We start from the raw sequence: 14,851 nt of genomic DNA on the forward strand, positions 1-14,851 counted from the left end.
AATTAAGTGCCAAACACATGACATCTGACACTTGACCTAACGAAAAAATTAACTGGGTTTTATTTCGTTGTTGACAAAGCGCCCCTGTTTTTAAAACACACGCCATAACGGGGGCTTCGAAACACTTGCTCAACTGGCATCGAACGCTTAGATAGATTGAGCGCAAAAAATAAGAGAAAAAGTAGAAAGAAATCATTGCCATGCAAGTTTTGTCCCCTGTCGAATCCTGAGGGCTACATTATGAGACCAGAATCAAATGTTAAACGCGACCAAATTCCTGACGTCTCCTTAAACATGTTGAATGATATGATTGTAGTCAAAATATTCGATAACGGACCTCATGACCATGTGGCTACTATTCATGTGAGAAACGAGCCGTAGTACAGTCTTACAGTCTCTTCAATGGCATTATAAGTCATTTCAAAATTTCAACGCTGTCAATGTCAATTTCAACGAGAAAGAATTAATAAAACAAGAAACCGTGGGTTCTACTACGATTTGTTTTATATCCTTAACTACAACTCAGTGTTAATCAGGACCTTTCGAAACCCATATCTGCAAAATCTTCTGAAGTGAAGTTTTGAATTCGGGTTTAATAAACATTTTTTAATTAATTTCTTCGATACAATTTACAATAATTTTCATTAAAATTCAGGTGCGAAATAGAAGTTCTAAATGTAAAAAGGTCTAGTCAATTTATTGAAAAATTATCTGTAGATAACGCTGGACTGGATAAGTAAATTTCTCTCTGAATATTTTAACAGCTCCGATTGAAAAAGAAAATCAAAAGCTCGACCGCCATCTCGCGACTTAAACGTTACGTCAAGTTATAAGCATTTTTTTTTAAACGCCTTCGGGGTCGGAATATTAAAAAAGGGAAAAATACAAAAATCCATTGTCTCGGTGGGGGTGAGGTGGGCACTTTCCGGCTATCCTTTTGTCGAGAAATAATTATTATACCGAAAGAAAAAAAGTAATCTAAAAGACACCCCTTATCGACTGATGCATCGCTCGAAGGCGGAGGGCGGGGAAATAACGTTTTCAATTAAAACCAAGCTCCCCCCCCCCTAATGGCGGCAGCAACGCAGGGTCTTTTTCGTAATTTTTTTTATTCCCATCATTCTTTGCGGACCGCGTCAGTTATTACGTGGTATTTTACGACGGTGGTTCCGTGAGATTAAGAAGATAAAGTGTATCTATAGTGCGCAGATTACGAGGGTTTTTCCGGAAAATGTTTCTTCCGCTGTCGTCCATCCCGGATTGCCATCTGTTTTATTGGGTCGTCCCGACCGACGGATTTTTCCGCTCTGCTTTTGACAATGGAGCAAAGACGATGCGTTATTTTTAAATCGTAGATGATGACTGAGAAACATAAATATCAGTAACAACTATTAGTTATACCCTTTAATAGAAAATCACGACCTATTGGATAAAAACTGTATAATATTGGTATAAGGGGCAATGCATTAGTCTGGAATATATCTTACTTATCAGAGAGGGTTCAGAAGGTTCGATTTGCTCATTATACAAGCAAATACAAATAAATATAACGGGGTTACCAAGTGTTCTGGGCTCTTTGTTGTTCGTTTTATATATAAATGATGGTCTGAATCTGTCAAAAAAGTTTGCAACACTCAAAAAGCTCAAGTATAATTTTTGAATAATAAAAGTGCTAAATAATAAATGCTAAAAAGGTATACCCGAATCATAATGTTTTAAATGAAGAAAATAAGGAAAACATTCTATGAAGCATATCCAGTTTCCTCTTTAACTAGAGTACTGTTACTAAATTCCTAAAGAATAAGGTTCTTTTTTTTCAGTCTATTGATACGAGAAGGGTAAAAATCACTGAATCAAATTTCTGTAGGTCTTCAAATTTGATACTAATTTACTGTGGGAACCTCAAATATATAATCACCAGGATCTTCTTCAACTTGGGCATTTAAAGGATATTATATCCAAGAAATTATTTTTGTTCAGAGAATACTGTAACTGTCTTAGAAGCTCTCTTTTACATTCATAAAACTAATGAAAGTATTGCACAACCGGTTCAGCAAATCTGCTTGTCAACTTGATAACATTGTTTGTCTCAGACCGGGACTCTTAAAAAAAATAGAATTGCTCAGCTAAATTTAACACAATTGAAAAAATTTTGTTACTTATGAAATGTCACTTGCTCTTACATTTGTTGCTTCCCTATCGAGGCGTAGAGCATAACTATATTAAGCTCGTATTTCAAATCCACATGTAGGAAATAAATATAAAGCATAAATGAGATTTCCACAACACCCAAAATGGCGAAAAGCCGTCCCGCCAAAGACGAGAAATACTTTAATGCCGGACGAATGCGGATTAATGGTTTTATTTATTTCCGATCTCAAATGGCGGGAATGTTAATTGATCTGTCAGCGTTCATCGCTGCCACACGGCGTTCCATTTTTCCTTCTTCTAGACAGCTGATTAATTGACAGTGACAACGGAACAATAGCAGTGGACTTGATTGGAATTGTTTTTTTTTTCTTATTCGAATGAGGATATAAAATATCACAAATTATTCCTGTACTTTTTTATAGGCTATTAAAAAACCTGATTTGGGAAATTAAATTTCACGTATCAAAATTGGTAAGGTTCGAAGGTTTTTGTGGTCTTAATTAAGTAAACTAGAAAACTAGAAAATTTTATTTTGTGACAATTCATAATAAATAATAATTCTATTCTTTTTTTAACAATGGCGATACGGCTTATAAGAAGTGTCTCTTTTCCATGTGACAACTGCGTTTGCTTATTTTTTATGAGAAAAGTGACTTTCTAAAAGTGAAAGGGTGTTTTTGGATATTAAGATAATAAAGACTGACACTAAAATGCCGCAATACTATGAAGTTTGAAATGAACTTGGCGAACTGAATTCTAAAGTGTAAACATATAGAAGACATGTTTTATAGGCGGGAGTACTTATTTTGTTTCGTGAATTTGTGCTTAATATCAATGATTGCAGATTTTCAAAGCACGCTCGGATTAATTTATATGGTTACCATGGCAACCGTGTATATTTAGGCCACACTCTTAACCCCACTCGTCCCTTGCCTAAATGTTTATATTTCCATCACAACAACAGCAATTTGGACGTCTAAAGAATTTTACATAAGGACAGATCGACTGTACTCGCTTGCTGATCTGGCATCTATAAAAAAAAACTCGCGTCTTTTGCAACTAGTTGAAATTCGTCCTCCGCAAGGGACGCCAAGTGCAGTGCACCATCTCCACCCCCTGCAGGGTGGGGGCGTTAAAGTGCCTTTAAGAAATCGTAAAGAGATTAAGGGATTTCCTTCAGAATAACCTCCACGCACTACATGAAACTTTGGAGAAGTTTCGGTCGTGGAGAAGAGCTTATCGGAAATAATAAACGCGGTCGAGGAAACAGCTTTTAAGGCTTTAAGCGTGGCGGATTATTATTGTGAGTGATGCGTTTTAAATTTGCCGTTCCATAACCGGGGATAAATCTCCCGGGAAAATTATTAAACTTTTACGGCTGTTTTCCGCAAAAACGATTGCTCTGAAATTATAGTTCGTTGCAATGATGGAGGTCCTCTCGAATATTCGCGAGTACATTTTGTTATGCGAGGTTTAGGGATCAACTATAGCAAGGATTTAATTATTTCTTGTATGTTCAAACGAATTTTCTATTTGCTTAAATAAAGTAATACGTTTCATGCGCATAAATCACAACAATAAATAAATATTCTTTAGTGCATATACACTGCAAAAAATGTAAATTGCACACTAGATCCTTGACCACCTGCAGTCCAGACAAGTCCGTGCAAAATTATATATTGCCTGAAATTCAGTATGTATTCTATTTTTCATACGAAACTGTAAAATGTAAATTTACCTCTTACTGTGGAAAATTACATTAGCTTTATAATAAAGTTAATTACACCTTTAAGTCACACTCCACTATGTATATGTACAAAGTTTTATCAGTATACGTAAATACCTTTTTCTACTCCCTCCTGCAAAATAACTAATACCTACGTGTTTGGAAGCAATCGAATGTTTTCGTAGATTTTACCACACGGTTTGAATTGTGACGGTCATGTTGTTGAATGTATCCGTGTTGTTTCGTAAAAATGTACCCACTAACGTTCGTAGAAAAAGTATAGTATGTAACACATTTGGTAAACTTTTTAAGTCCAGAGTGGAGTGGCAAATTCCTACCATCGCAGAATTTGAGACGTTTTTGAACGTAGGAAATTTTAGAAGTGTATCAGCGAAAGCTCACTAGAATTATAAATATCATCGCAAAATCTAACAACATTGCTGTTAGCATTTTTAAGATTTGCATGTTCAAAAACGCAGGGTATTGAATTTTACCGTTTCAGCTTGGACAGTTTTGGAGATATTTAGGCGTTTCGGTACTATTTACTAACCCGGTATATTACTTTAAATTAAATGACAATACAAAATGGCTGCCACCGCACTGGCGGCATCGTGCGGATAGTGATCACGTGACCCGATTCGATAATGTGACTGGAAAAATTTACTAGGTTCATTGTACATTGGATTGCCACATTGTATTTTGTACTCATACAAAGAATTTTTAATTTTGGTGTAAATTTAAAGACGCATGGTGTGCTTACATTTAAAAAGTATATTTATAAAGTACCGAAAGCGAACCTGAGACTTTAAAGTGACACTGAGCACGCTTGATCAGTGGAATAATTGGGAAGGAGTGGTAAAACATTACATTTTATACGTCACTAATACATATTCGTCGACATTGTAGCGTAACCAATTTTAAAAAAATATTTTAAGCTTTTGATTCGCGAAGAAATTTCGTCATACATGGGAATATCGCTTGTTTGTTTAAAGAAATAACGGATTATACTTTCACATTATCAATTATAATTTATTTCGGGAGCACTGACCCCGGGTTGTTCGCAATAAGGTTGCACTTCCAAAAAAATCATAACGTTTGCGACATCCTAATCGTTTATTAAAAAAATAATAATCAAAATGTAAAACTGTGTTACACATACAGGGTGTTTTAAAACAAATGCGGAAAACTTAAGGCGATGGTTCCTTGTTAAAGGGTAGTTTGTTATATCAACGAGGGCTACCATTGTGGAGTTATCGGGCTACAAATATAGCGGAAAATAATGTTTTCAATTTTTAACTTCAAAATGAAAATAGATAGAACAATAAAAGTATTACTATTAACTTTCTGAATATATATTTCTTTTTAATTAGTGGAGGAGAGTGAATTATTAACTTAAATTTATTAATTTATAAGTTATATATTATATAAATTAAATTTAAAAAAAAACTTACGCCTTGAGATGAAAAAAAATAATTCTAATAACTTTTTTGTATCCTGCCCTCTTTTTAGAAAATTTGCAGTTTCCAAACAAAAAAAAATAAAATTGTAAATCAATGCCAAATTATTTTAGAAAAAATATTTTGTTGGGTGCTGTCAAACAGTTGTATTTTGTACCAGCATTTATAAATTATATTCTAAACAGTTACATTTTAAAAATCATTTATTAATGAACATTGATGATCTATTCATGCGTGAACCAAAATATTTGATTTAAACAATGTAACTCAAATAAAAACTTTTATTATTTAATAATGAAATGATTAGAGAATAACCTTTGATTAAATTAGTCGTATTTTGTATTGAAACTATCGGGAGCAATGATAGGGCTATTCTAGTTCAGTCCTCTCCACAAAAGCGTGTTTTTACAATACTAATATACCCGGTGGACACGAAACTACTGTCCACAGTGGTATTTTAAATTAGCTTGAGATAAAAATATGTAATTTGGTAAGTTAATAGGGTTGAATATTGTGAACATTTGGAGTATAAAAATCATTGAATGTTGTTTCCGGTTTCACCGGATATAACCTCAACTTTGTTATTTTAAATGGAACACCGTGATTCGTAATTTCTTGAACTCGCTAAACAATTCTAAATATCTTTTATCTAAAATACTCCATCTCTGAAATTATTAGTTTTTAGCCATTCAAAAATTTACCATAATATTAAGATATATTTATTTTATGAAAAAAAAAAGAATTATGCTAGAACAAAAAATATTACACTTACTTACGCCTCATTCAAAGCGCAATTCAATAAAACATGTTCACTGACAATAAAACCGTTTTTTTCCATTTTCAGGAAGATTTCTAAAATGAACTAAAATGGAAAATAAGACGAATTGAGTGAAATTCTATCAGGATGATCATACAGTATTTTACCTTATCTTTTATTGAAAGACACTCACAGTAAATGAGTGGCATATTTACTTTTTTTTCAAGAAACTTCCACAGACTACTGTAATACTTTTTTATAAAACTTCTGGATTCCTCCAGCGTCGGTTTTTGTTGAGTCGAACTTGCTAACGTTTCGGCAGTCATCCTGTTGACTTATTCAGAGCTTGCCTGACACTGAAACGTTGTGCACATGCAAGAATTTATGAACTTTTATTCAAACTCCATTTTAGAAAATCAAGGTATTGTGTTTAAATTTAACATATCCGCCTCGGGCTTCGGTATGGATACCAATACCCTAAAGAATGAGAATCAAACATTGATGAAGAACGGAAGAGAATTCTTCGATTACCAATGGGGTAGATTCAACAACCTTATGGTTATTGTCGTCTCTCGACCGATCTTAAAATTGATCAGGTTCAAAACCTTCACAGATGAAACCAACAGATTTACAGAGCATTACGGAGCACAATAGGAAGCAGACCGTCAAGAGAGGCGACCTAGCTGACATGTTGATGGAGCTGTGCGAAGAAAGCTCAGAAAGACACGGGTTCGATGCCAAAAGCAAAATCGACCCCTTAACTTTCGAAGAATTGGCGGCTCACATGTACCTCTTCTTCGAGGCTGGTTTTGAGACGTCGTCGAGCGCTCAGACCTTTGCCCTTTATGAGATGGCCGTCAATCCGGACGTGCACGACGGGAGAGTGACGTATGATGCAGTCAACGACATGCAATACCTCGACAGACTCTTCGATGGTGAGTTGACTACCTGGGATTTTCCGAAATTTACTACTAAGTTAGTTATTCATAACATATTCAAATTGAGTCTCCAACATTCGTCGCTATTGTTTCTGGTTGCAGAGACGTTGAGAAAGTACCCGATACTGCCAATCCTTCCTAGATTGTGAGAGAAAGACTACCCTGTACCAGGAACAGATGTCGTAATCGACCGGGGAACTTTCGTCATTGTATCCAACTTGGGCATTCATCGCGATCCGGAATTTTATCCGGATCCGGACAAGTTCGATCCGGACAGGTTTACACCGGAAAATAGAGCCAAAAGGCCGTATTGTTCTTACATCCCTTTCGGAGAAGGGCCAAGAATTTGCCTTGGTGAGCGTAACGTTTATGTTCTTAACTTATTACGCCGGCCGAATAAAAAGTGTATCCCAAAATATCTGTCCGAAAAAGGTGGGCACTAGGGCGAATAATTTTTTTTAAGTGAATCGAGGTTTGTGTTAGAATGTTTTGGGCATGCCATTTTAAAAATACATAAAAACAAAGTGTGATTCGCGCTAAGCATCTCCTTAAAAGTTTATGAAAAAATTGAGCAGTACGTCTTCTGGTTTTGACCAAAATTTTGAGTAACTTTGTTACTGTTGTGTTAAGTGTTAAGTTCAATCACTAATTTATCTACAAAATCTCCACCGGCAAACGTTTCTTAGATATGAGTGAATAAAGATTGTTTCTCGTTTTAAAAATCGACGTAAAAATATTTACGTACATTACTTACTTTAAAATTCTTTAAAATTTTCAAGTTTTAAGTTTTATTAAAGGTACCATCCACAATTCGTTTGATAAATTTAGAAATTTATTTAAAAAAAAAATTGTACGTTAATAAACAATGCTAAAAAACACTTTAATCTCATATCGTGGCCCAAGCGTATTTAAGATAATCCACTAGGTTGATAATGTTATAATAATTAAGTGATATGAGCAGAGTTGATTTAATAATAGTTTGGTTAAAAAAAAAGGGGGAACTCAATCCGGCATCTGCTGCCATTGTAATATCGATCTAAAAACGGAACTTTGTCTGTGTGTGTGACACAGGTTGAAACCAAATGCCAAATTTTATTATTCTATTTATTCTATCTATTAAGTTAAGCAAACTTTTTTTCTTGTTTGCTGTTTTTGGAAATGCCCTTTTCTCTTCTCTGCCTTTTTTATTTTCTTCCTTTTTCATTTATTTCAGGTAAACGATTTGGAATTTGGCAATCGAAGGTTGGGCTATTGTCGATTATTCGCAACTTCAAAGTAACCCTAAGCGACAAGACGCGGCTTCCTTTTAAATTCGACACCCCCGCATTGATACTCAAAACGAAGGGAGACGTCTGGATAAGCTTGGAAAAAAACCACCGCTATTAATTTTTTTTTTATATATTCTGTTTTTCAATATTTGTATATTATTGCTGTCGAAGTACTTCAGAATCTGAAACCAAAAACCTCTCTTTGTTCAAAATTAATTTCTAGTAATTTCAAAATACAAAGATCCCAATTGGTTGTTATCTTTTTATAACTCCACGACTTAACTAACAAAACAGTTATAATCTGCTAGAGAATAAGATACTAGAAATGTGTTGTCACGAAACTCAACAACCTCGCACAATAAAAAAAAGAGAGCCCAAGTGCAAGACGCTCGTTGCAAAGACGATTTGGCAGTGCTCATCGAACGCTCTTTGTAGATTTATCGACCTAGATCACCCACAAAAAACTAAAAGAGAAATAACGTTTGAGGAGCATTTATTATTCCTTATCGTGAGAAGGAAAATCCAAATCCGTTCAATACAAGTAAACATTGATAGTACCGCACCAATTATTACAAATCGATAAATCACAAACCATATATTCAGCGCAATTTTAATTGATTCGACAAAAACATTTTGCGTTGCGCGAGTCGGTATCGAGTATTTCGCTCTTCAATAACAAGAAGCTGCTCGTGGACGGGTTTACTCAGTACAAACTCGTGATGGCACTTAATCCTCTTTACTTCACCTACGTGTTAGTGGTGTTATCGATAGTAATAGTGCAACTGTACAGATACTGGTTTTCGTATTGGAAAACTAGAGGTCTGAATTACTTGGAGCCTACGATGCCATTCGGAAATGCGAAAGACTTCTTCACTGGCAAAGTAGGTTTCGGGGAGGTCTTCATGAACGCCTACCTGGAAATTAAACGACGAGGGTGGAAGCACGGTGGCGTCTACGTTTTCGGGAAGCCCGTCTACGTACCGGTAGACAACGAAATCATCAAGCGCATCCTCGTATCCGATTTTCAGACGTTCCCCAATCACGGCCTTTACATTAACGAAACTTTGGACCCCATGTCCGGTCATATTTTCAACATGGAAAATTACCGATGGAAAAACTTGAGAGCCAAAATACCCGCCGCGTTCACCGCTTCGAAAATGCGACAAATGGTGCAGATTATGGGAAGGATAAGCAGGGACCTCGTTGTCGAATTGGATAAGTTCGCGGACACTTGCAAATCCGTCGACATTAAAACGGTACTCAGTTGTTACGCCACTGATATTATATCGGCGTCGGCGTTCGGAATGGAGAGCAACACCCTCAAAAACGAGAACCAAACGCTGATGAAACAGGGGAGGGAATTTTTCGATCACCAATGGAGTAGGATAAACAACACGCTCGTCTTGCTGGTTCCCAGGACCGTTCTAGGCGCCATGCAATTCAAACTGTTCCCGACCGATACCACCAAGTACTTCATGGACATGTTCAGGGACATCGTGGCGCACAAGTCCAATGAGATCGTCAAAAGGGGCGATTTGGCCGATCAGCTCATCGAACTCGCCCAAGAGGGCAAACAGTTGAAAGCTTTCGATGGCAGGGGCGTTATCGATCCGCTCACGTTTGAAGAACTCGCGGCGCAGATGTACGTCTTCTTCGAAGCTGGCTTCGAGACGTCGTCTAGTACCCAGACATTCGCTTTGTATGAATTAGCGATCAACCCGGGTATCCAGTCGAAATTGAGGCAGGAAATTCATACAGTCTTGAAGAAGTATAATGGAGAAGTCACCTACGACGCTGTCAACGAAATGGAATATCTAGATAGGGTCGTGGATGGTAAGTAAGGCACTTTCAACTGCTCATCATCAAAAGATAAGCTATTATAAATTACGGGTTTTCCCTCTTTAAAACGTTTCGCATATTAATATAATTTCCGCATTCTTGTAGAGACATTAAGGAAATATCCAGTCTTTCCTATTTTACCACGATCTTGCGAACGAGACTACCCAGTCCCGGGTACCGAAGTTGTGCTAGAAAAAGGTACTTTTTTAATCGTCTCCAACTTGGGAATAGGCCGCGATGCGGAATATTACCCGAACCCGGAAAAATTCGATCCCGACAGATTCACCGCGGAGAACAAAGCGAAAAGACCCTATTGCTCGTACTTGCCATTTGGGGAAGGTCCAAGGATATGCATTGGTGAGTTAAACCTCTTTTTAATTTCTCGAGTTTCGCAAAAATTAGATTGTCGTCTTAGGTAAACGTTTCGGGCTGTGGCAAACGAAATTCGGACTACTGACTATCATCAGGAATTATGAATTGCAGCTAAGCCCGAAAACGCCGTCTCCGTTTGAATTGGACACGCCCGGTTTGATATTGAAAACAAAGGGAGATGTCTGGCTCGATCTCAAGAAAATTTCAGCAGACGTTTAAAGGAATGGTCGTCCGGCGGGGAGCGGCTTGGGAAATATCATTTTGTTGGCCGATTTTCCGAAAAAAAAATATTATTATTTACTTGAAAATTATTGATAATGAAACGATAAAGGGTAAACGAAAGTAAATTTAATGCCATTTTGTTATGTTTTCGTTATAAGCATGGTAAAAAGGGGAGAATAGTTATTATTGCTATATATTTAATATTTACCAGTGAACATTTTCGAACTGCGGTCGATGTATGAAGACCATGAAAATTTGGATTATATCTGAACAGATATTATAAAAACGTGCGAGTATTTATTTTGGACGCATTTTATTAATTTATTATTATTGCTAATCAAAGAGCGAGAAAAATGTTCTATTTCTCCTTGCCGCATAGAAATAGAAAATAAATTTCTAAATTGTAGCGAATTGTTTAAAGAATAACGATTATTTTAATGGCAATGTCAGGGTCAGAGAACATTATGTAGATAAAACTTATTTAAACAAACAACTAAAACCCTGATCAATTCAAGGTACCAAACATGTGTTTAACTTTTAATTAGTTTCATGCATGTTTCCCAAGGTCCATGGGAAACATGCATTATTCTGTGAGTATAATTTTGATCTAAACATTCATTAAGTCATTTTTGTCATAGGGAATCTTTTTAAAAATGTTACACTGAAAACTTTTTGAGATAGGACGGAATTCTAACGAATTACGGGGAAGTTGCAGGAAATTCCGCGACCAATTATAAGTTTAACACCCGTACGTACGAATTATCGCTGTTACAAAAAATCAACAAAACCAAATCAATGAACTTGAGTGTTTTTTTTTTCAAACAAAAAAATACCCTGCGTGCGCCCCACCCCCGTATCGCAGACGGCGAACAACGGTTAGCCACGTTCACAAAAGGCCATTCGGGAATACGTATCGTATTGAGCCTCTTCATATTTCCCGGATTATGTGACGTACGGATATATAAAAGCCCGGGTTCCGTTATAATCCGTTCTCTCTCGAATGGAGAGGCAATAATAAAATTTTAAACAGCAGATTGAAACGGTTATTGGGGCAGTTTGTCGTAACGACTGTATCGGGCTATCGGGGAATTTAAATTTTAATTCCCGTCTCATAATTTCGCATTTACGCCGGCGATTTGGCGAACTAGTGGGCCGCGAACGAGGGGGAAACATAAAACAGTTTACAGGGAACGTCCGGGAGGAAAAGGAGAGAAATAGGAACGGGTAGTGGTCCCCGTGTTTTTCGACGACGCCCGAATTTTTTTTTCCGTAAAGAACAAAAGGTTTTTACTTACGCTTTAGAGCGAGAAGTTTAATTTTGAATAAAATTAAATTTTCTCGCTAGCGAAACAGAATTTACCCCATTAAGGACCTTTTTCGGGACCCCATCATAACAGGTTGACGTGTCGTCCACGCTTGACCCTTTCCATGACATAAATGTCCCACGAGGGGCGGGGACACCTTAATTAAAGCACCCCCGTAACAAAAACATATGCGTAGGGGTTGCAACCGTGGCCCCTTAGGCGGTCGGCTTAAAGCCCAAGCGGGGCGGCCGTAAACCGGAATTAATACAAGGTAACTAAATCTGCGCTAATGACGGCAATATAAGGCACCATAGTTGTTAACTCGGTCTTGCCTTTCTGCTACGATAATTGCGCTAGGCCGCGTTGGGGTATTAAGAGAATTCAATAATGGCCGTGCATTATTCCGCATTGTGGAAGGGCAATTTAACACTCTTACAACAATATAAGCCCAATTTTTCTTCAGGACGTTCGCTAACTACACTGCTGTCCTAAGTGGTAATCTTAGTGACAAGCAATATCAAATCTTAAGTCTTCTTTTCTGTTATGGATGTCGAATAATACGAGAGAAGGATGAGTATTGACTGTGCTACCTTTCGTTTTCGTCATTGTGCAGAGGAACTCTTTTCCTTGCTAGTTCCGCTACAAAGAGCATTTCAACTAACCAATACTATTAATCCGACATAATTCTAAAGACGTTAGTTTTATGAAAAACTGAAAAAAACACGTCAGAAATCATATAAAGGAGGCGTCTTTTTGTTCATGTGTGGACGTTATAACTTTAACCCCTCCCCTCTATAGTCACCTTTCCCAAATTTTTTTTATTGATCATACCATACATTATTTCTAGAGGATCCCAATTCTAAATGGTAACATATAACATACAATGTACTCGAATTGACTTCCATTGGTTTCCATATGACAATACAATCGAGAATCAGTTGAGTTTCGAACATTACATTTCTACCTATAGAGGCTGGCTGAATGGGATACATTTTGGTGTTCAGATATCCCCATAATAAAGTCTAGGGCGATTAAATCTGTGACAGTGACTGTGATAAGTGAACTAGATGGCAGCCATCCACCGACCAGAAGAGGAGTTGCGCCATTTTGTATTGCATACGAAGTCTGTCAATTAGATTCCCGGAAAAGTGGCAACACTGCGACTCTCGTTATGCTACGGCGTTCGCGTTGTGTCATTCGAAAGAGGATTCATTTCTGCGTCAGTCTGTGCAAGTTTCGTCTCGATCGGTTGTTCAGTTCGTGTGTTACAGTACTATGATCATCGGCGTGTTTGGACCCCTTGTCGCGAAAATGTGTGCTAAAAAAACTGAACAAAGAGTAGTGATCAAATTTTTGGTCAAACGTGGTGTAAGTTCCGCGGAAATTATGAAACAGTTAACCGACGTGTACAAGGATGATTGCCTGAAAAAAACAGCTGTCTACGAGTGGGCTAAGCGGTTCAGGGAAGGCAGGGAGTCGGTGGAGGACGATTCACGTGAGAGAGCTCCCTCCACCTCTCGAACGGCACAAAACGTCGATCGCCTGCGCGTGCGTGTGCTCGGAGACCGTCGGGTAAGCCTCAGAATGTTGGAAGACGAGTTGGGTATCAACAAGGAAACCATTCGACAGATGCTACACGAGGATTTAGGGATGCGCAAGTTGTGCGCGAAAATGGTTCCCAAAGTGCTCACAGTTGAGCAGAAAGAGCTTCGTTTATCCATCTGTGAAGACATGATTTCTCGAATTGAGGAGGAAGGAGAAGACTGGATGTCAAATGTTATTACCGGAGACGAGTCTTGGGTGTTCCAGTATGACCCTGAGACCAAACGACAGAGCATGCAGTGGGTGGAAAAGGGGAGGAAGCGCCCCACAAAAGCCAGAATGTCGAAATCAAAAGTGAAATCTTTGCTCATCGCATTCTTCGATATTAATGGAGTTGTACACCACGAATACGTTCCAGCAGGTCAGACAGTCAATGGGAAGTTCTACATTGAAGTTTTGAAACGTCTGAAGGCCCGTGTGTTTCGTGCACGGCCGGAATTGGCCGAACGTGGATGGGTGCTGCATCACGACAACGCTCCAGCCCACTCCTCATTCGCAGTTCGCGATTTTTTGACCAAAAACGGCATTCCAACGCTTCCGCACCCCCCCCTACAGCCCGGACCTGGCCCCCTGCGACTTTCATCTCTTTCCACAATTGAAGTCCTACCTCAAGGGCAACCGACACGACGGCGTCGAGGAGGTGCAACGTGTCACGACACGGGTGCTGAAGGACCTATCTTCAGGGGGCTTCAGGGGGTGCTTCCAATGGTGGATCCAACGGTGGCGCCGGTGCATCGAGCTAGAGGGAGACTACTGCGAAGGATTATAACTTAATTTTAAGAAATTATGTATATTCCGGACCGTCCGGGCACTTTTCCGGGAATATAATTGACAGACCTCGTAAGTATTCACGTTCTATCGGGATCAAAATGTTTTCTCAATAATTGTTGACAAGACTCAACATTTTCGTTTCCCTCAAAATAATCTATCAATATAGTCACCAAAAATGGCACACCAGACGTTACATTTTTGCAGTGTTTGAAACACCTTCATTACGCGTGGGTCATTTTCTGCCAAATATCTACGACTATGTCTGTTTACTACACCGTTTAGTCCAAATAAAAATTCGCCAGAGAAGTAGTTATTGTTCAATAAAGAGTACCTCACTTATCAAACCTTCTTCATGTGGCTCTTGGAATTTTTGTTTTATCAAAATTCTGAAAACGCTGCTGCGAAAAACACCCACTGCACTCGAAATTTGTAAAATGGACTGTC

At 38.0% G+C, this 14,851-nt stretch overlaps 1 protein-coding gene and 1 pseudogene across 6 annotated transcripts in view; one reads left to right on the top strand and one right to left on the bottom strand.

The window, feature by feature from the left end:
* Positions 1-14,851, bottom strand: part of LOC132705393 (uncharacterized protein CG43867) — a 146,114-nt gene that overhangs the window by 39,033 nt on the left and 92,230 nt on the right. The gene's annotated exons all lie outside the window — the stretch shown is intronic.
* LOC132705395 (probable cytochrome P450 6a13) lies at positions 3,863-8,522 on the top strand (annotated as a pseudogene).

Source organism: Cylas formicarius, unplaced genomic scaffold (genome assembly GCF_029955315.1).
Source record: "Cylas formicarius isolate icCylForm1 unplaced genomic scaffold, icCylForm1.1 PGA_scaffold_7__23_contigs__length_41026272, whole genome shotgun sequence".
Lineage (NCBI taxonomy): Eukaryota > Metazoa > Arthropoda > Insecta > Coleoptera > Brentidae > Cylas > Cylas formicarius.